The sequence below is a fragment of the Empidonax traillii genome, unplaced genomic scaffold, assembly GCF_003031625.1.
Source record: "Empidonax traillii isolate 1590-97213 ecotype Southwest subspecies unplaced genomic scaffold, ASM303162v1 scaffold6:size4315531, whole genome shotgun sequence".
Taxonomy (NCBI): domain Eukaryota; kingdom Metazoa; phylum Chordata; class Aves; order Passeriformes; family Tyrannidae; genus Empidonax; species Empidonax traillii.
The window spans coordinates 1,538,508-1,560,693 of NW_020955199.1; the positions used below are offsets into that span (position 1 = coordinate 1,538,508).

Below are 22,186 nucleotides of genomic sequence, written 5' to 3' on the forward strand. Positions count from 1 at the left end.
TTTTTATTAGCTGCTATTTTTGCATCCGTTGCTCTAAAGGAAATTATCTGCTTCCCTACATGGACTTCTCGACTTTCCTCCTCCATCAGAGGCTCATTGCATCATGTGTAGTGCTGGGGAGGACAGAGGGTTTCAGCAGCCCTGGAGGACATGCACAGATGATTTCATGCAACTGGAAACAATACAGGAAATAATAGGCCAGCTTGAGAGATGTAAATCCAAACCAACTGCCTTGAAGTCAGTGCAGTAGCTCTGAAGTTAAAGTAACATAATCACAAGAAGAATTAGGCCTAATGATTTGAGAGGGCTTCCTAAAGGTCACTCCAGTCAGTGTCATCATTTAGGAACTTGTATGCACCAGGACATAGCATTATCCTGATGAAGAAGGATTAGCACCATGGCTTGATGCCTGTTACTACTTGCCCATGCCAGAGTATGTTCTGTGGCATGCTCTTTCCCCAGCTTGTACTTACACAACCTTGACTGCTGGTGTTTTATCTGGAATTGCAGTTGTCTAACCTGCTCAGTTCTTCACAGAAAACCCCATTTCAGCTTTGTCTCAAGGCAGTACAGTTCCACCTTTTTAGCACATCTGTAGATGTAGTCACCTCCTAAGTGAAGTTTTCTCATCATCTTCACACCAGGGTCATTGGTCCTATGTACAATTCTGTTTCCATCTGTTTTCACTGACACAGATCCTAAGAGGGGAGTCCAAGAAAGTTTTCCGTATTACAGTTAGGAGAAGGAACATCAGATGTCCAACATATGTAGTGTGCTGCATTTAACAGTGGGTTCTTATTAACATCCGTCTTGCAGGGTTAATGACAGGTCGGTAATACAGAAAGTGAGATTTTTAACTGGAAGGTTGTGACATACTTCAATTTGCCAGATTTAAGACCCCTTTCCCAGGAAATATGCAAATAGGAAGACAGTTTTTATGGCTTCTGGAGTATATTCTCTTTTAGTCTGTGAGATTAAAGAATGTAAAGAGGGCAGAAACAAAAACCCATAATAACGAGATTGAAAAATGAAGCTGATGAAAAGACAATCTAAAGAAGAGTGACCTTGCTCTGTGAGCAGTTACTTGATTACCCATTGAATTTCAGTGCCTAATTATTCCTTTGTAAATCTACCTCCATTAGATTTACACCAATGTGGTTCTCATGCAGGATGTCAAGAAATAGGTTCATCTTGAGAAAAAAAGTTCAAGCCAGAAGGCAGTACCTAGAAATATATGTTATGCAGAAATCCTGTTGACCTGTAGCTTTCTGTTATAGCTATAGATACATATATAGCTATAGCTATATATATATATAGCTATAGATGTCCTGTTGATCTATAGCTAAAAGTGTTGAATATATGTCAATCAAAATATCAAAGTATTTTGAAATTTTCCCCTTTTTTTTATTTGCTTCTGTTAAAAGCATTGCAGATTTACTGTTTGGTCCTATTTTGGTTATAAAACAGATATTACAGTTTTCAAATTCATGGACATTTTGGGTTTCCCACACCATTGTTAAAGCATTTTAATGGTGTGGTTTTCAGCTGGATTACTCCTGCAGTATACAGTTGGTAAGAGCCTTAGGATCCACATGTATGCCTATAGGATAACAGGAAGTTTACGCAGCGTCATCAGTGGCTGACACAAGCTTTTCTGTTGAGGGGCTCTTAGCACAGATGTTCATTAACTTAAAAAGTCCTTTTAAAATTATACATACAAAACTGAATCATTCTCAAAAATAACCACACATATGGATATAAATTGCAGGAAAGCAGTGATTCACACATTGAAATTAGCCTTAGGAACTGCAATTTGCAGAACTGTGATCGTAATCGCCTCATTCCATTAAGTAGCAGCACAGCTCTACAAAGCTATTTTTTGCAGGTGCTGAAACGATTTAACTGTTGTTTGATGATTAGCACATAAGAGAGCCATGTCCTCAATCCCATCCCTGTTCACAATTTGCTGGATTGTACTTGGAGTATTGGTAGAGGCTAATTCTGTTGAGTTTACTAGAGCCAATGTTTTGTCCAGGGCTTTAGAAAGTGAAAAGTTTATGGGCAACTTTTTCTACAGACCAGGTAAGAGAAATTATTAATTAATATTAATTATTAATTAATTCTATAGTTTTTTGTTCTTGGGCCTCTGTGCAGACTAATAATGCCTTTTAGTAATTATGGAGAGGAACCATGTGTAAATACTGGAGATACTGTACTGTAGTGCAACAGAATATCACTTTTGTCAGGAAATGTGGAAAACAAATTACAGAACTCCACAGGTTAACAGCTTAAACAGTTGACTTTTTGATGTATGATGTCCACAGCGTGAGGAAAAGATGATGTAGGAACAGAATGAGTAAAAGATCTCTGGGAGCACACTCGGAAACCGGAGTGGCAGCTTCTGGCTTCTGTGCAGAGTACTCGTGCACTCTGTGTGGCTGTGCCAGTGCCTCCACCGATGGTGGGGATAGTACAGAAAGGCCACCCAGGGTGAGCAGGACTTAAAGGGGACTTCTCCTTTGATGTCTGGTCACAGAATCAGCTCCCAGCAGAGTCTTTGCAGGCTTCCAGCTGGAAGGTTTTCTTATGCAAATGGCCTCTCTCCTTGCACTAGGAAGGCAGTTGCTAGGCAGTTTTCCTAAATATGCATTTTTTACCCTGGGCCTGAAGAACAATGGCACTCTTTTGGCTCACAGAACTCAGGAAGCACGGGAAGGAAGAACTAGACAATTGGACTCTGAAGGGCTATGTGTAACAGGACGGATGAAGAAGATGAGAGGAATAGCACCAGCTAGGAATAGAGCAGAACCTACAAACCTGGCTCTGTAGTTTCATCTGTGGCATAGCAAAGAGCTACTGGTGGTGATGAAAATGGGAAAGCCCCTGAAGATCATTTAGCTCTTCACTGTCCTCTGAGTCCTTTGTCTGTGTGATGGAGCATGTGTCCACTCCAGCACAGAGTGGAAGGAAAGGGAAGACTTGGGTCAATCTGAGGCTGTTGGTGTCAGTGACAGAGAACATGGTGACAAAGAACCTATGCTTTAGATTACCTATGTAGCTGTAACACATATGCTTTTGTGAATTCTTTTCAATACCAGACATGATGAACAGTAACAAAGTTTTTGACAAGTTGTCAGGAACAGCTCTCCAAGCTTCCAAAAAGTGAGGGCCCCAGAAATGAACTGATACTGCATCCTGAAGTCTCAGGAACTTTGTAATTAGACTTCAGAGATAACTTGATTTTGCGTTAATCCAGTCTTACATAAAACAGAGCCAAAACACGTATAAAATCTGTTAAGTTTCTTGATGTGGCCTAACTTTAGGAAGAGATGAAGGCCTTATTTAAGATGCATGAGGTAATATTCATCTGATACCAAGGACAGGTATAAAAGAGTTAGAAAAGATCATGGTGACTCAAATGCTTCTGTCTCCTTCAAGTGGATAAACAAACCTGCAAAAGCAAAGCCACATGAATGGGAAGTAACTTCATTCTTCCCAGTATACTGAAATGCTTTTGAGAAAAATACCTAGCCTACTTTTGAATTTGCTTTGAAAAGTTACTATTTATTTGCCCCTTAAAAGTATCCTTGCAACACTGCTGTCCAGTCCTTGAGGATTTGATGAGCTTGCATTAAATTTGATTTACAATCAGTTACTACTTCTCTTCCACTTCATTTCATCCACGGCTTGATATTGCCGCAGTGGATGTTTGGATGGAGAGCAGTCAGACCCATTGAAGTTTTAAAATTATTACCTTATTTAATCATATTTGTGGAGTTCTCCAGAGAGATATAAAAGTTATATTGTCTGTTTTCAAGCAATTTCCCAACATGTATGCATGTTGGTCAGAAGTTTAACAATCTGACTAAGTAAGCTGCACTTTAACACTTATGAAAACATTTGAACTTAGTTGAAGTTACATCTCCTGTCTTCACTGATCAATGTAGTAAGCTTTTAGTTGGTATTTTAACTCTTGATTTGGCATGTAATCACCATGCTTTTAATTTGCTGTGGCATTTTTGCCTTTGTGACAATTTTGAGGAAAGACTGTTTGAATTTGGTTTTGTTTACAGCGCTACATTCCTCTATGTATTATGTGACGAGGAACTCTGGAAATAAGAATGCTTTTCGGGATTAATCTTCTGAGGAGTTTGTCTAAACCACTCTATTCAGAGCTGAGTCATGAAGACCAGTGGTGTGGCAGGCCCTCAGGTCAGAGAAGCAACTAATGAGTGATTTTCAAGAATCTGTATCCTAGCTGATGTAGCAAGTTCAGACCAAACTATTTCCTGCAACATTCCGGAAAATACATGTAGTGCCATTTTTTTCCACACAAGAAATGCTACAACATTGGTAGTTCTAATTACTGAAATAAATCCTTAGTTTAATCATTTCCCTACTGGCTAACTAAATTCTTACACTTTATCAAGCAAATAATTGCTAGATTCTATAAGGTGTCTTTGCTTTCCTGGGCCGTGTTGCTAATGGCAAGAGTTGTGAACAAGAAATATAACAGGGCAAGATGTATATAACAAAGAAGCTAAAGAACTATTTAAGCAAAAGGTCATTGCTGCCTCAGAAACAAATAAGTATGCACTGGCATGACTGAGAATGTATGAGAGAATTTTGTAAGTGAAAGCAATGGAGTGCAAAGAAACCCAACTGCTTCAAAGGTAGAGGTGGAAGAAGTTTAAATTATATACACCCATGATACTTGGGCATCAGCGAACCGTCTTTAGTCCTCTGTTCCATGTAACTGCGTTCGAGATTTTCTCTATAACTGCAAATTCTAGAAGTGAACATTTTAAAATGAATGTAATTTCAATTATTCACATAATCACATGTTTAGAAGCCAGAACTGTAAGGAAGAGCTATGGTGTATAAGGCTGCAGATATGTATTTACAAAAATTAATAATCCTTTGTAATAAAGGAGTAGATAATGAAAATAAAACAGATTAAAAGCCATTTAGAGATAAAGGAACCTTGAGACTTCAATGCTGTAAAGCATAAAGTACTGGGGTTTTTTTCTTTTACTGTTGAAAATTATTATGACATAAGTTAGTTTTGTAGCCTATACAATTTTTATAGAAGGCAGAAAGACACTGGTACATATTCAAATAATTTAGACTTGTCTATCTTCAAGACCAATGAGCAAACTGGCATTGATATCACTGAACCAGGATTTTTACTTTATTAATTGCAAATTTGTAATGGCTTTATGTCTGGTTTCACTTCTGTGTTCATTGCTGAATCTAAGGAGTGGGGAAAAAAAATCACATCAGCCGTGATCCAATCCTTGCATACCACACCATGTTGCAAACCAATGTTTTGCTGGAAATGTAAGCTGGTGGGGGGTTCAACTAATATGCAAAATGTGATGTAGTCTGAGCTTCCCTTAAAGAATTATTTTATAACTTCATCTAGTCCCTTCCAAGGCATGTGTGAAGGAAGTCCTTCAGATTATTTTATCACCTTTAAGATTATGTCTCTGTAAATCTGAATTAAATGATGTACACAGAAAGGGGAGACATTTTATCTGAGGAAAGAAATTACTCTTGTTTTCTTTCTCTTTTTCTCTTTTCTTTTTTTTTTTTCTTTCTGGGAGAATTTTAAGAAGATAAAGAACTGTTAATTCAATATATTGTCAGATATTCTTTGATAACACACCAGGGTTGCAATTATTTCAGAGTCAGTATAAATATTATGGAGGGGGGGGCAAGGGGGAAAGAGGCAAATGAATGACAGTCATGATGATTACAAATCGTTTGTCCTAATGTTTTTGTCATCTATGTTCCTCATACTGCCTCAGCCCAGGCCCCCAAAGTAAAATTGTGATGTTATCTGGAGAATATGGATTCTTTCCAGATTGATTTACCAGACGCCTGTCACCACCAAGTCGCTTTGAAAGGCTAACTGAAAGGCTGGGCTCTTTGCAAATTACTGCTCTGCATGCAGTCCTTTTGCAGCTGATTATGCTCTCAGTGTTATTTTCTGATGGTGAGATTTAGTGCAGCATACTGGCTGGTACTATCCGTGTAGGAGATTTTTCTTGCTTGTGAGCTAAGCAAAGGGCAGGGCCTGCATTCTTGGCAGACTGTCCTAAGCATGAGCTGTTTGTTTTTTGGATTCAAAAAGCAGAGTTTTAAATCATCTTTAGCAAAGCAAGACACAGAGAAAAAAGAGAGATCAAAATAGAGCTAAATATTTCATGTTGTAATTTTGGCAGCACATCTCGTCTTCTAGATTGAAAGGGATGGAAAAGGGAATTTTGAAGTTTTCAATTGCGTGACTTTTCCATGCTCCTTGAGTATCCTCAAATATTCTTAGACTGGTCTCTCATGCCATATCAAGCATTTTTAGAGAAAAGAATCTAATGTTGAATACTTGTGTGGGAAAAGCGTAACTGTGTTACAGTAAAGGTCAATGCCAATGCAGAGTGAGTGGAATGCGTCTCTCAGCAGAAAACAAATAGATACTACTTGAATCTGCAAAATAGAGCTTATATATTGTTTAACATATATAGGCCCAAGACTGTCATTTTCTGCAAAGGGATTTCTGCTGAAAGTAATTAAAAATCCATCTTGCAGAATTCTACATGACTGCATGGGCACATACAATTATGTTTTTTTGCACCAGTCATGTTTGGAAGAACATACGTTTTTGACCAACAAATGTTTCCATCTCAATGTGGAAATAGACTAAATAGTGGTTTTGGAGTTTGTATATGCCCACATATTCAGTATTAACCTTGTTTTCCACCTCAATCAACTTGACTTAGAATAAAACACTAAATAGAAAGGAGAAAACTGAAAGCTGTGCTGTACTACACATAGTTAAAAGCCCTTCAAGTACAGATTTAAGCAGAGCTAAATTGGCATAAACTAGAAAATGCAAATGACTTTCACAGAGAGGTTTACACAGCTTCACTGGAGATTGTGAGATGGAAGGTATGTCTTGTCTGCAGACACTGCTAGCTCAAAAACTGACATGAGCTTGATGCAGACTGCAAAGCTATTCAGAAGCAGGATGAATGTTCCTTTTCAGGGCATACACTTGCTTGTGCTACTCATAAAGTCCAACCTAGCTGCCTTAAAGGTAGCTTGTGTTTATATGTACTCAGTTATGTCATTAAGAATATGGAAAACAGCATTATGTTAATTGGCACAATCAGAAAAAAAATGTAAATAATGCTTCTTTCCTTAGTTATTCCTTTTAATCTGGCAGTATTTTACATCTTAATAGATTTCTTTAAGATGAAAGATAGGAAAAAGAGAAAACAAAAAAGGAATAGCTCTGGATCTGTTTAGCCTTTGGATTACATAAATAGGCAATTAGTCTGCACCTGTAGTTGAATAACTTCCCATTGTAAGTATAGTTCACAGGGGTATTGATGGATTTAAAAACTGCCTGAGATTCTCAGAATTCCTGTCTTTAAAATAATTGAGAACTCAAAATTTTAGGAGTACCTCTTTTAATATTGACCTTCTGCTGCTGCTTTTTCAGCCTTTCTACTCTGAAAAATAGAGGTAATTAGTTGTTAGGATCAGCTTAAGAATGGGGAAAATGCAGATTTTATTTAAATAAAGGTGCAGAAAGTAAATAGAAGTTGTATCCCTAAATCACAGGAGAAAGTGAGGAGCAATAGGTTGCAAAACCATTGGTGTTTTCACCTCATAAAGGACACTGGAAGTAAGCAAAAACACTGAAGAAAGAAAGACTAATGGACAAAAAGGGATAGAGTGAAAAGTGCCAAGAAGCATTTGATACTGACTTTGGAAAGTTTATATTAACAGTTTCATGACTGTTCAAATGTCAAGAGTATGAGAAGGAAAGTATTGCCACTACAGACATAATGATGTGGGAAGGAGAGTTAGTTTGGCCTGGAAGCAAAATTAATTTTTAACATCAAGTCTTGAAAGGATACTGATAAATACGAAGATATAGGCAAAGTGGCCAATGGCACTAAGAACATGTGCAAGGTAAGCCTGGAAGAGGCATAGAGAAGAGATCCTCAAGGAGTGAGGTACAATGAGAGCCTGTTTTATGATTGGAGACAGAGAGGTCAGTGAACTCTTTAAGTAGCATAAACCACCCCTGATGTCTATAGTAGAGGTCCTGCTCTCCTGCTGGTCTTGACAGCTAATTCCTGCATCATCTACTTTTCTGCACCAGCACAGGTGTTTCTGTAACCACTGAAATAACTTTGTTAATTAAACAATCCAGCTGAAAAACAAGCTTTTTTTTTTCGTGGTTGCAGAGTGGATAGAATACTTCTCCAAACCATAAGACAGTAAAAGGGCATTCCTGATTAAGATCGTTGTTGAAGGATAGTCTAAAGGAACTGTGTTATATGAGTGCATCAAAAGGATAAAATAAACATTAGGGATGAAAGAATTTAAGCAAGAGACTTGAAAAGATTTCCCTCAGAGGAATGGGTTCCTTCGACAGCCTGTGAATTGGGAAGAAAATTGTCTCATTTTAAGGTGGTAATGTCCAATTTATGAAGAGAATGATTTAATGTAGATAAATTGTGTGGTAGGATGCAAGAGGACCAGAGGACTTGGTGTACCCCATCTAATTCTTAGCAGGTACCTTGAAGCGTATAAAGAACGAAAACTCCTGATAGTGTCAGAAGTATTTGGTTTATCAGAGCACCAGTAAGAGTAGCAGTTTGAAGCATAGGTATTTTATTTTGTCTAGATCAGTTTACTCCATCTTTAGTTGGCACAGCATATTCAAAGTAGAGTTTCTAGTATTTATGAAAGACATTTCACACTGGCTGAATTTTCATGTCATGGAAAAAGTTTTGAAAATAAATATTTCTTATTTATGAAAATACTTGCCAAGAGTTCTGCAACTCTTATTTGGAACTTCTTCTCTCACTGTGTACAAAACTACACACTCAGCAGAAAATCAGGCCTGACTGTATCTTCTCTATGAACAGGGAAAACCTGTTCTTTAATTCTTCCTGCAGTCTTCCCACCTTTGACTTTGGTTAGGTTTAATTAGACTTTAACCCTCAATGTTCCAGGCAGGTTGGGTTCCAGCTCTACAGATGCTTCTGTTTGACAATAGCTGAAGGAAATATTGCTTTGACCTTATTTCCCCATGTCCTCCATTTGTTATTAGTTAAAATCAGAAGAAGATCTTAAAGGAAGAAAACATGTAAGAAGATCTGATCTGCCTATCTGCCTCTGCTCAAACTGTATCTCCTTTCTATTTTCTTCACATTTTCTTTTTTTTTTTTTTTTTTTTTTTTTTTTTTTTTTTTTTTTTTTTTTTTTGATGAGTGACAGTTTGAACTTATCTTTTCAGCTTGTTCCCATCTGAGAACATGAATGGCTTCTGTCAGTGACAAGATTTATTATGACCCTGATTCAGTAAGGTAGAAGCTCACCTTAGGTCAAAAGGCTACATCTTCACCTGCAAAGTGGAACACTGGGGCTTCAGCCCTGGATTATGCTGAGTTCTCCCTGGCATTTTAATGAATGCAGATTAATCACATTCATTATTGCATATTATGTGCCATGCTCCAAACTTCTTTCACAGAGAGCACAAAGCCATTACAGCCTTAGGCACTCTGGAGCATTCAATTTCCAAAATTCTGTTCAAGTTCTGGAGATCGAGATCCCCAAGATGATGATAAAGTCCAGCAACCCAACACTGATATGACAAACAGGACACTCTGTCAGGCAGTCTGCCCCAGTCTTGCATAGTGGAGATAGGGAAATGGATAAAGGCTAATTTTTCTAATGGATGTAACACCAGAAGATGTAATAAACTTATATGTATCAAAACTTTTAGTAACGCCTTTGCTAATTACATATTTAAGAAAAATGGTAGAGAAGCTTGTGGCGCAGATGAAATTGGTAGCTATGCAGGAGCAGCAGCAGGCCTCAAGGAAGGCAAGGGCCCCCTCCTCCCCCGGCTTTGGGCCAGGGACAGGTGTGGCACTGAAGCCCCCCTTCTCTCCTATAACGGAGTAGAGAAAAAAAAAAATTAGGGAATTACTGACTACTTGGACAAGAAACGCTGCAGAAGAAATTCCGGCAGAGAGATAACGAAGTATCCAAGGGCAAAGCTAGCAGCTGGAGGAGAGAGGAGAGAAGTTCGAAGGGGGGGCTGCTTCTCCCTCCTCTCTCACTCTCTCTGTCTCCCTTCAGCAGGGAAAAGATTGAAAAATAAACCCCTGCCACCTGTGGAAGTTTTTTGGAGTGAGGAGACCCCCATGTTGCTCGTGGAGGACCCTATACTGGCGTAAGTTGATGCATGAGGGAGCCGAGACTTCATTATGCCACACCTGCCCCCAGCCCAAGGCCAGGGCAGGAGGGGGCCCTGGCCCTCCTTGGGGCCTGCTGCCGCTCCTACATGGCTACTGCTCCTAATTTCAATTGTGCAACAAGCTTCACTTCCTTTTTTCTTAAATATGTAATTAGCAAAGGCATTACTAAAAGTTTTGATTGGCTTTTTCTCCAGAAATCCACCTGTACAAAACCATCCTCAGCCCCAGGGGTTGGCTGGTGAGCAAAACCACGACAACCTGTTATTCTCAAAAGGAGAATGGTATTTTTCTCTCAGTCCACCTTCCTAATAGCTTCCACAACTTCTAGAAAAAAAAATATTCTCTTAGGAAGGCAACTAATAGAAGTTGCCTTGAAATTCACTTAATGGTTCATTCTTTCTTCTATTGCTGAGGCTGGAACCCTGTTGAATAGCATCAAGATGAGTTATTTGATTTCTAGCAGGTGTCTGGGCGTATTTTTTTTGGTCTTGCTCTTCACTGCAAGCATTGGGAGCCTTGAATAGCAGGAAACACAAGTTGCAGGGTGCCTATAGAAATTTTGCTCCATGTTGAAGTCCCAGAGACTATCACTCTGCAACTGTAATTTTAATTATATGGGATGATTCTGTGCCTTTTAAAGAGCAGCTACTCAGAATTTGAAAGGAGTCTGGAGACTTCTGGGGACAGGCGAGTTAGATTAGTTATTACCAGGTGGCTATTTCCAGATTACTACCCTCTAAATTAGCAAATCCCCCACCCCCATGAAACACAAACAAAACAGTGAGTTTACTTGTCCTTCCAAGATTCTTCTGGTGTTCAACTCTTAAACTGCAATTTGCAGTCTTTCACCTCAGCACTTTCTTTGTAGAAAAAAACCCTGATCTTAAATTTTCCAGTATGACAGATTAAGGTCCTGAAATTAAAAGACACAGATACTCATTTGGTTTCAATAGTTTTTGATGTGTTAACGCTAAAATTGTTTCTTTCATGTACATGAAAGAGTGGGGTAGGGAAAGGGAAGTGTTGGGAGAGGAGGGGAAGTGTGCATAACTAAATCTGTATTATTGTTCTTTTCCAGTTTTGTTAAACTCCACGTGGAGTACTGCGTCCAGCTCTGGGGTCATGTAACTAAAAGGGCTACAAGAGAGCTGGAGAGGGACTTTTTACAAGGACAGGTAGTGATAAGACAAGGGGAAATGCCTTTAAACTAAAAGAGGGTAGGTTTAATTTAGATATTAGGAAGAAATTCTTTACTGTGTGGATGGTGAGACACTGGAACAGGTTGCCCAGAGAAGTTGTGGATGTCCCATCCCTGGAAATATTCAAGGCCAGACTGGATGGGGCTTTGAGCAGTCTGGTCCAGTGGAAGTTGTCCCTTCCTATGGCAAGGGAATTGGAACTATGTGATCTTTAAGGTCCCATTAAAATGTAACCATTCTATGATGAGGATATATGGGAGTAGGTTGCTAAACACTTCCTGACATAAAAGATTCCCGTAGCCTCCTCCGCTGCATTGCTTAAGGCTGAGCTTGCATGACTGCCCAAGCCACTCCAGCACACTGCTAAAAAGGGCTTGGCTCCCACAGTATCTGGAGAAACTGTGGAGAAGCTGTGTTCCCTCCTGCTACAGCTCTGCCACTGTGTTCCTGTCAAGGCAGCATATTCTCCTCCTGGGTATTCCACAAGTAGGAAGAGCATGTGTTCCTCTGAAAGCCAGCAAAAAGGTCCCAGTGCTGACCCGTTCTACATTCTTTTAGTACAGCAGTTCCAGGAAAGCATAGTCAATCTGGTGAATGAGGAACCAGGTGTCTGTGCTGCAGTTTGAACTTTCCGTGTTCAAATGTAATTTCTGATATGTTGCAGGGAACTTTTGTGTTTGCATAAAATTATATGTGGAAAGAGTTAGCCAGGTGACCACATACACACCAAGTGGTGAGATTAAGAAGTGATATTTAAGAGCTCCCTCATTTGCTAAACACAATGTAGCAAATGTACAGTATTTAAAAAAGATTCTGTGGAAAAACATTATTATATCCTGTAATTAAAAATGTTTTCCATAATGCATATTTAGATTCCTACTAGTGCTGGAAGCTTTCACTCCAGAGCAAAAAAACCCACCTTTATACATCATATATGTGATATAAAAATATTTATATAGTAATGATACAGTTGTAAGCATGTGAGCAGTTGCAGTGATGAATTATATTCACAAATGCTTCTGCCTTTATCCACTACACATAAGTGTTGTTGCCTGCTCAGAAGCCCAACTTTGCAGGACTTTTTGTAAAATGCCAAAGATCTTCAAACATTTCATTATGTTTTAATTCAACATGCAAGAGGAATTTTCTATTTCCCTTCCAAATGAAAAGTTTAACCCACTGATGTGAAATACACATGGTACATAAAAATAAGCAACAAAGTACAAACTGGGCCCACCTTCAAAATTAGACATCTCATAGATACATGGGTCTCTCCATTTTGCCATGATTTTCTCTGACTAGGCAGATACTCTGCTGACTTGCCCAAGCCAGCTCCATATTCATAAGCCTCACCGGCCTTCGTAAGAAATGACTGAGCCTGTTCTTAAATGTAAATCACATTTGCTTGTAAGCTATCTGCCCTGTCTTTGGCCATTTTTGAGGGCATTTTCTTATGCTATGCCAGAATCTATAATGTCAGGATGTGGGATGTTAGGTTTATTCTTGACAGTTGCTGTTACTATCTGTGCATGAACCAGTTCATGGATTTGTCTTATCTTTGTTTGCATCTGCTGGTACTGTCTGCATTCCTAATTGTGGCAGCAAGTTCCAGAATTCTAGTACCCATTATGTGAAAAAGTGCTTTCATGTGTTCTGAATTTAGTTCCTACTAATTTTGTTGAGTATTCTTTTGTTACAATATTTCAGACTTTGTTAATAACAATTCTGCAGTTGTTCCTGATTGACCTCAATTTATCCATTACTTTAATGAGTTTGTAAGCCTCAACCTAAGTTTAGTTCTCCTATTCTGTGCCTCTCTGGCTACATTATGTCCTCCTCAAGCTGTGAAGACCACAACTGCACACTAAAGTCCAGTAAGGGTCCATGGCTTCATAATGTAGCAGAATAATGCCCTGTGCCATGTCGTTGGTACTTGTTCTGGTGATGCTCAATGTCTCGGGTTTTTCTAGTGGGTGTTTCTCACTGAGCTGTTGGTGTTGGAGACGGCTCCAAAACCTCCTTCCCAATTTGTGGCTGCCAGGGCAGGGTGTAAACATAGGTTACTAGTTATTACATCTGTTTATCATGCATTTAGCTAACTGCATTAGGCTCATCTGCTGCCTGCTCTCTCAGTTTAAAAAGCCTCTTCAAGAACTTGGTATCACCCTGTCACTTGGACTAATTGACAATGTCTTCCCATCTTCTAGCCACTGAAGATGTTGAATGTAGCTTGTCCTAACACTGACCTCTGGGAACTCCACTAGTGCTTCCTCTCTGTCCTGAGAATCATCTTGAAGTGCTCCTGTCCTCTTTTCTGCTTCTTGTCCTTTAACTAACCTTCAGTCCATTAAAAGGCCTTTGCAGCAGTTTTGTTTTGTTTTTTTTTTTTAATAATCTTTGATGTAGAGCCTTATCAAAGATGTTTTGAAAATCCACATATGCTTTGTCTGCTGTATTGCCTTTGTTCACATTCATCCTGTGGACCTCCACTGGGCTGGTAGAGCGGGATCCCTTTCTACAGATGGTTTTGTTTCCCACTCTGCTCAGAAGAATACAGACAGACTGGTTTTGTGCATGCATCAGCAGCTCTCTCACATAGCTGCTCTTTTTAATGATGGTCATACACCTGCAGTGTCCCACCTGCACACCTTCAAATTCAGGTGAATGCCCTTTGGTCCTGGTAATGTTAACCAGCTTCTCTATTTGCTGAAAAAATATTTTCCTTCCTGTAATCCTATAATAATTTCTGTTTCAAACCTTATTTTCTATTAAATAAAATCACTTTTAAGTTGCATTAAAGGGGTGGCTTACACAAATGCTGCAAACCCTGTAAAACAGTTTTCTCTTTTAGGTTAGGCATTCTTATATCTTGGAAACACTCCTGCACTTCTTCAACTTTTAGGTACCAGTTTGTGCTGTAGTAGCAACTCATGTGTGACAGACCTAGCGTATTGAAATTTATAATGGGGCAGTCCTTTTCCTTTTCAAGTCAATGGCAAGATCAGGTGCAAGACAACATTAGTGCCTGAAATAAAAAATCCAAGCCTAAGTCTCCTTTTGCTGGTCTTAGCTAAAGAGGAAATATATTTGTGGGAGGCCGGTTGAGCTGTCCTTTGTTGTTATGCCTAAGACCTGTCTCACTGTGCTCCCCAGCCTGTGCTGCAGCAGATCCCCCTTTTTCACAGGAATACCAAGTAGTATCTTTGTTGGGTGTCTGGAGTGCTTCACCTTCAAAACCCTGCAATGTTTCATGGGTTAGCAAGTTCCCACTTTAATCTGAAGTAAATTTTCAGTATTAAGCTGGTTGTTTAAGTGGTTGCGACAGAGAAGGAGAGCTGAAACATTTGTTATGTCCGTTGCATGAGTGAGTCTGCCTGGGATATAAACAGTTCCATTTAGTCTTCAGAAAAGTGCTGACCCAGTGAGGTTTTCTTCTTCCCTGTTTTGTTTGTTTTTGGGAGCACGCCAGTTTGATTGACCTTCTGAGGGATCCCTTCATGAATAAATCATAGCATGGGGAGTTTTGCTTAGGAAAAAGAGATGCAAGGACATTCTCCATTGCTGGCCTGAAAGCTTACGAGGAGACTGGGTGCAAGTGACAGTGTATTTCAAAGGCTAAAATTTGGGTGCTAACTCAGATTGAAGTGTACACTCATCTTACCCTCATTAAATGGCCAGTGATCCTCAACAGACAGAACTGAGAACAAAAGTGCAATTCCCACAGTCACACAGCCTGAAGCAGGGACCAGAATGCTTTTGGACACAGAGCTGGAGTTGAACTAGGTGCCAGCCTAGAAAAGGCGTCAGTGCATACAGGCAGTGCCGCAAATGCTTCATTTTCATGCAACTCCAGTCCAGTGGCTGGTCTGGGAAAGGGAGGTAGGACTGAAAGGCTGGGCACAGGATCATAGCCTTATTGCCTAGACAGCAGTTTGTCTTCTGGCAGCTTGTGCTTGAGGCCCCCTCAAACCTTTTGCTCACTGAAATCAGCACTTTTTCTAGCTGCAAACAGTCTTTTGAGATGTGTGAGTCATATTTGGGATTGTCAAAACCCCTTTGATGACATGGTATGTGCATATATTAGGGGTATTTGATCCAGACAGTAAGTGGATGGGAGAGAGGGGCAGAAAGACACTTGAAACATTTGGAAGAAAAACATGGGTAACAGAGAGTTAACCTCTTTTTCCTGTAAATGTCTGATTTCTTATGCCCAGTATACATTCACCTTGTGCAGTGTCTTGGCTGAACAGCCCAGACATGTTCCTGCCACAGTCAACCTTACACCTTCCCACTTCTCCACCTTTACACCGCCTCCAGCATCCCGTTCTTTGAGCTTCACCACTGGAATCCTCTCCCAAGGCTAGTGCTGCAAGTTCAGGGTGTTTGAAGGCATGGTTTCCATGGCAGCCGGGCTCTCCTGCTCCCAGACAGCAGCTTAGGAGGAGAAGGGAAGGAGAGCAAGAGAAAGTCATTAAATGTGCCAATTAGTATGCAGGGCCAGGCTGCAGTGGCAGCAGTAGGGGTTCCTAGGCTGCACGGCAACCAGGGGAAGATGGCTGCAGCAGGCGGGACCTGAAGGACAGAATAACACACCATACACCTACCTGCTCTCCTACAGATGACCTCTCCAGCATCATTCACACCCCACAAGCTAAATGGGGTCTGAAAACCCCATTTAGGCAAATCCCCTAACTTCCTGCTGGGCACGAACAGGGACAAAAATTATGCATTCTGAAATTTGTGCATTTGATGACCAGCCAGGTACTATGGTGACGTTCAGCTGGATAACTGCAGAGAGGAAAAGAAGTAGTGAAGTCAGATTAAGATTTGATATTTTCTCTCCTGCTTCTTAGCTTGTAGCACATGGCAAAATTCAATTTATGGAAAAGATGCAGCTTGAAGACCAGGGCGTTTTTTCATGGGAACAGAGAACAGGACTCTGCTACATTGTGGGTTTGATGCCAAGCAGCATGCTGCCCCCTCCTGTTAGAGCACCCAGTTTCTGTTAGACACAGTATTTTTCCTAAATTCTTTGCCTAGACCAAAGGGGTTTTTTTAAAAGTCTCCATTCTCTTAAATGGTTGCAACATTTTGTCCTGGGTTGACAATATTTCAGTAAGAGCTGTCTGTATTTTATGCAGATGCACAGGAATTGTACATTTTCTGTAATGTTTCTGAATAGGCAATGCAATGTGACAGTGTGCCGTTGCCCAGCTGGCAACTAATTACCATGCAGACCCATGCTCACTCCCCATCTCTGGTGGGATGGGAGGGAGAATCAGAAAGAAGTAAAACTTACAGGTTGAGATAAGATTAATCATTGATAGAAAGTAGAATTCTAATAAATATTGTATTTAATATTTATATTATTAGAGAGGAATAAAACCTAAGGAAAAAGAGAAGTGCACAGTACAATTGCTCAGCACCAATGCCAGCTCATCCATGAGCAGTGATCCGTGGCTTCCAGCCAACTGCCCCAAGTTTATATACCAAGCATGATGTTGTATGGTATGGAATGTTTGTTTGGCCAGTTTGGATCAGTTTTTCTGGCCGCAATCCCTCATGGCGTCTTGTGCACCTGCTGGCTGGCAGAGCATGGGAAACTGGAAAGTCATTGACTCAGGGTAAGCACTACTTGGCAACAACTAAAACATCAGTGTGTTGTCAACATTCTCAAATCCAAAACAGAGCACTGTACTAGCTAGTAAGAAGAAAATTAACTATATCACAGCTGAAACCAGGACAGAGTCAGAGACTGTTAGATGGATTAATTCTGTTGTGATACAGTAATGTTAAAATATTTAATGTCTAGAAGGAGAGCATTCTGAGTACCTTAACAGGACATTGACTGGTGGTATTCCAGACTTTGATTTTCTTTTAACAACTGATGACTACTTTCTCCCATCATTTCACTTTCCATGGAAAGAGTCTGCCTAGAGAAATTCCAGAAGGATTTGCGTATTAATTAATCATTTTGTTGTTGCTTGCTGTTGTTTAGGCTGTAAAATAATCCATTCTCTTCCCAATATGTGTTTGGTCCCTATAGTATATTTTAATGCTTTACCTGTTTTAAGACATGTTTTATTGATCTAGTGTGAAGATTTGGTTTTTTGTTTTTTGTCCTGTGAATCTCTGTAAAATGTATCTTTCCTCAGTGCAAATCTTGAGTATGCAGCAGTTTTGCACAGGGGAGGAATTCCTCCTGGAAGTGATAATGGAAACAATTTAGAGACCAGTGAATCTGCATTGAGCCACTCCTCATGCCCCTGCCAACCTCTCACTATGCCAAACTGCCCAGGGCTTGAAACACTCTGGGAATCCCCTGAATGTTACATTCCCACATATTCAAGGAAGCGCCACTGTCTGCAGGAAGCTGCCCTCCAAAAGCATAATGTTCCCTTCCACCTTCTAGCCCTCCAGCAGCAGACACTGCTGAGATTTTTCTTAACAGACCTCTATAGGTCTTTGCTTCATTTCAGAACCCATTTAGAAGATGCACAATACCAAAAGGCATACAGTAGAATGTGTGACCTAAATTGAGTATCAGTCTCATATTCTTTTTAATTATCTGTTTATTATTAACACTTTGTGTTAAGTTTCCAGTCAAATGGAAATACTTCAGGAGCATCTGGCTGCTTAGTTTTGCTGGGAAACACCAACATTTTTATTTTTGAAATTTCTTGCTCAAGACTGTGTCAAATTTTTGAGAAAATTTTCAAAAAATTTTGCCTGATACAGAATCAAAGGCATTTCAAAACATCAGTAATTCTCAAAAAGAGAAGCACTTATTTTTATGACCACAATGGTTTTGTTGAATGGAATAATAAGGGTACTGTAAGTAGCCTAGGTAGAAGTTCATTTAAATTTAGATTAGTTCGGATTTATTGGGGAAAGAGAAGTTTCAGGGGAGACGTTCTCAGTTCAGAAGTACAAGGGGAACTTTCCCATTGCCTTGTTGACTCCTTATTCTGCTTATCCCATTCTCTCATTCTTCTGCTTCTGATTCTTCTGAACCACAATGTATTAGCATGATAGTCAAAAGTTGTTGTGATTCTTCTGTTAGTCAGTCCTTAGACTAATACAACCATCTCTTCCTTTACAAAGCTTAATTCTTCTCTCTACTTCTTTGTATTGGCAATACAGAACAAAAAGATCTAGGCTCAATTGCACATCAGCTGATTCTGGATACCATGGCACAGTGTAAAAATAATGTCCATTATTTCAGAATACTAAAGATGGTTGAATTCTGGAACCAGCATCCCACCTCATGCTTATAGATGAAGTCCTAGCTTTCATTTAAATTAGGGCATTTTTCTCTTTCTTTGTATACATAATGCTATTATTATCATAATTAATATTAACAGTGATAATATAGTGTTATCATAAAAGAATAATTTTTAAATACATTTAAATCCTGAAAATAAAAATCATAAGAAGATTTTCCCACTATATATTATATAATTAATTAAATTAATTATTCAGACATGAATTGGTGGAAAATACATTGTTGTGACTGGCATCCATCTCAGTGCTAATAATCAGCAGAAGGTGCATAGTATTACTTCCCTTGCTCTCCACCTGGGAGCATCATGAGCAACTGGCATGGCATGCCCTGCCCTTGGTGTGGTCCCACAGAGATTTAATTTTACCCTTGGTGTGAAATAATGACAACAGAATGCAAGCCTTGGAGACAAATAATAAAGGTATTTACAAGTGTCTTGCTTGGCAGTTGTGTATTTGAGCTCAGGCTTCTCAGAGAACTAGGATATGGATAGTAATTAAAAGGCTCATTGGCCCAGTGTTACACATTTCAGAAGAGAATCTCAGTTAAAATGCTCAATAATCAAAATTTGTACTTCTGCTGCAAGACAGAATGTAAATGCATTAACTGTTTTGGAGGGAACAACAATTTGTTCCTATGGTTGCAGACATAACCTATAGAAATTTGGGGACAGTCTGTATGCTGTGGTTCTTTCCCCAAACCTCTCCCTGAGTTTCACCTAGAGAAAGCTCAGAGGCTTGCCCTGACTCCATGACTCAATGGAAAGCCCTATTTCTGGTAGTGACAGCTGAAAAGCATAGTTTCATCAGGGCTTTTTGACAGTTGCTCACAACCTCTGAAATCCCCCAGGAGTCATTGGAAGTTGCCTTGCCTACTGCCAGTAAGGGCCCATGGGTCTGGCAAGGCAGTGCAAAGATGTGTTTATGTTCTCTTACAGAAGGTAGCAGTTCTGCCTTTATTCCCTCTTTAGTTCCTTATCCATCTCTCACAGATGAAAAGCAAGTGAGCAAGGACACTGCAGTTTTGTGTCCTCCATGACGGAGAGGTGAAATTATAGTTATTATTATTTTGCTGAGTATTGTATTCTTTTCAGCATTGTTCATTCTGAATATTGCATTCCTTTTCCTGAAGTAGAAAAGAGCTGACGCTTCTTGTAACTTGGCAGTGTTCTCATCATAGGATACAGGAGGCTCTTAATGTTACTGGGTATTTACTGAAATAACTGAAAGGCACATGTAGGATTAGAGCTGCAAGAGTCTTCCCATCCATAAGAGGACGGACTGCAATGAGAGCGTTAGGTGGACCATAGTGCTCACTGATGACTGCTTGTGTGCTCGCTTACTGGAGATGCTTTGCAATAGAAAGCAGGCTGGATGGTCATATATTCCTGCATATCCTGGTTTTATGGTTGTGACCATTTTGCATTTTCACCCTCTGTGCTTTTCCCATACCTACACCTTCTTTTCTCTTCTATTGATATTCATCTTGATTCGTTTCCCTATTTGCCAGGGTGAGGGTGTCATGTTGTTGCTTCATTTAGTAGATGCTTCTCCATTAAAGTGCTCCTGCTGAGCATAAAGAGGCCCTTATTTGAGCAAGTGCATTAGAGGGAGTAAACCATATTAGATTCATTTAACAAGGAACATTCTCCCTGCTTTCTCTAGAGCCAAGACAGTCTTGGAGAAAATAACTTCCTTTTACTGTTACTGTGTCCTCTGGCCACAGGACATGGACTCTGGACAGCGCTCTGACCTTAAAGGGCAAGAAGTTGGGTTGCATTTTTTTCAGGAATTGTCATACTTAATTCCTGTCTGATAGAAGCACATTCTATATTGGCTCGCATATGATATTCATTGTTATCTCTTCAAAACGGGCAAAGAAATTACGTGGAGCCCTGTTTCTACCTTTCAAATGGCTAAGTTCCACCTGACTGTTTCCATAGCTTAACAGTTCTCACAGAAGACTGGAACCATCTTTTGCTTCCCACCAGAGATGACATACTGACCATAACAGTGAGATCTCAGTACAACCTAAGCACCTTTATCAAATATACTGCAGTGCATTTATTATCATACTAAAAACGTATATATATGTATAGGTTTATATATATATACATATAGACAGTAACATGTCAAAATTAAGTGACATATCCTTTGTGATGGTGTCTTCATGAATCTTGAATTAATCCAGTTCCTTCACTACTTAGTTCAAGGTTCTCAGCAACAGAGCACCCAGACATTCATACAGCAGTAACTATGTAAAATGTGCAAAAGAATTGAAAAGCAAATTAAAACAGATAAATACACGGTTCAGCAACTTGGGGGAAATTAATCTACAATGTCAGTATTCACATGCAATTGCCATACTAGCAAGGCAGCCTCCTTTGACAGTGTTACCTAGTCAGTGATAAGCTCACTGCTAAAATTAATATGTTATAAAATAGACAATCATTTAGGATGTCGTGGAAGGCTGGAGTAATCATACGGAATGGTCTTGCACAATATGGTGGTTTTCAAACTCAAAATCATTATGATAAGAAGAAGATTCTTTCAGGGGAGAATCTTCTTAGGGTTGCATCTGCTTTTCATTAACAAAAATCTCTTAGGTCTAGTGCTTTGAAGGAGAACTGCTATCTAGCAAAGAGAAAAGGAAAATAAAAAGGGGATGTAGCCAAGGCATGAGGTCAAGGCTAATGAGAACCTCAGATGGATACAAGATGCAGAGACATTTTCCACAGAAATAACCACAGAGGTCAGGATGTAGGCTTAGGAGAAGATGGTGGCCTAATACACAGAAAGAATAAATAGATTTGCCTGGCAAGAAAGCAAAGAAAATTATATACTAAGGCCTGAAGCACATAATATTTTAATAGGAACATCGAGTGCATGTAATTATGCTCTGTGTGGATCGTCCTAAACATGCCCAAAGAGTATTATAAAGTCGCATGACTTCAAAAGGAAATGCAGACTTTATGAAACAATATTTCAAAAGTTTTCAGCTGAAGCAGATGAAAAATATTCTGAAGTACAAAGATTCACAAACAGTATTAGAGCTTTATTAACGGTTTAAATGAGACAAGGGTCTTTTGCTGAGGATAGGTTAGGAGAAAAGACCCAAATTTCTCTTTCTGAGCAATTATAAACCCAAAATTAAGAGGCTCCAATTGAAGGAAAACAAATTATGGAAAAGGGAAAAAATAACAGCCCTTCATTAAAAGGTATATGTGTATTGGGAGCCCCCGGTGGTCCAGGGGAAAATTCACTGCACTGTCACTGCAGAGACCCGGGTTCGATTCCCGGTCGGGGCCCCTCCCCGGGCAGATGGAGCTCGTTAGCCCTGTAAGGCAATCCATCTACGTCCTGAGGACCTCGCTGCCACCGTCCAAGCGTGCTTGGCCCCGGCAGATGAACCTCAGGATTAAA

At 39.7% G+C, this 22,186-nt stretch overlaps 1 protein-coding gene and 1 long non-coding RNA gene across 3 annotated transcripts in view; one reads left to right on the forward strand and one right to left on the reverse strand.

The window, feature by feature from the left end:
- Window positions 1-22,186, forward strand: part of NTRK2 (neurotrophic receptor tyrosine kinase 2) — a 205,347-nt gene that overhangs the window by 165,253 nt on the left and 17,908 nt on the right. The window lies entirely within an intron of this gene.
- On the reverse strand, window positions 35-16,267 carry LOC114055932. Its single transcript, XR_003570875.1, has 5 exons — window positions 16,087-16,267; window positions 15,708-15,916; window positions 11,074-11,196; window positions 10,542-10,607; window positions 35-698 (listed from the first exon to the last, which is right to left on the reverse strand). It is a non-coding gene; the product is annotated as an uncharacterized LOC114055932 (long non-coding RNA).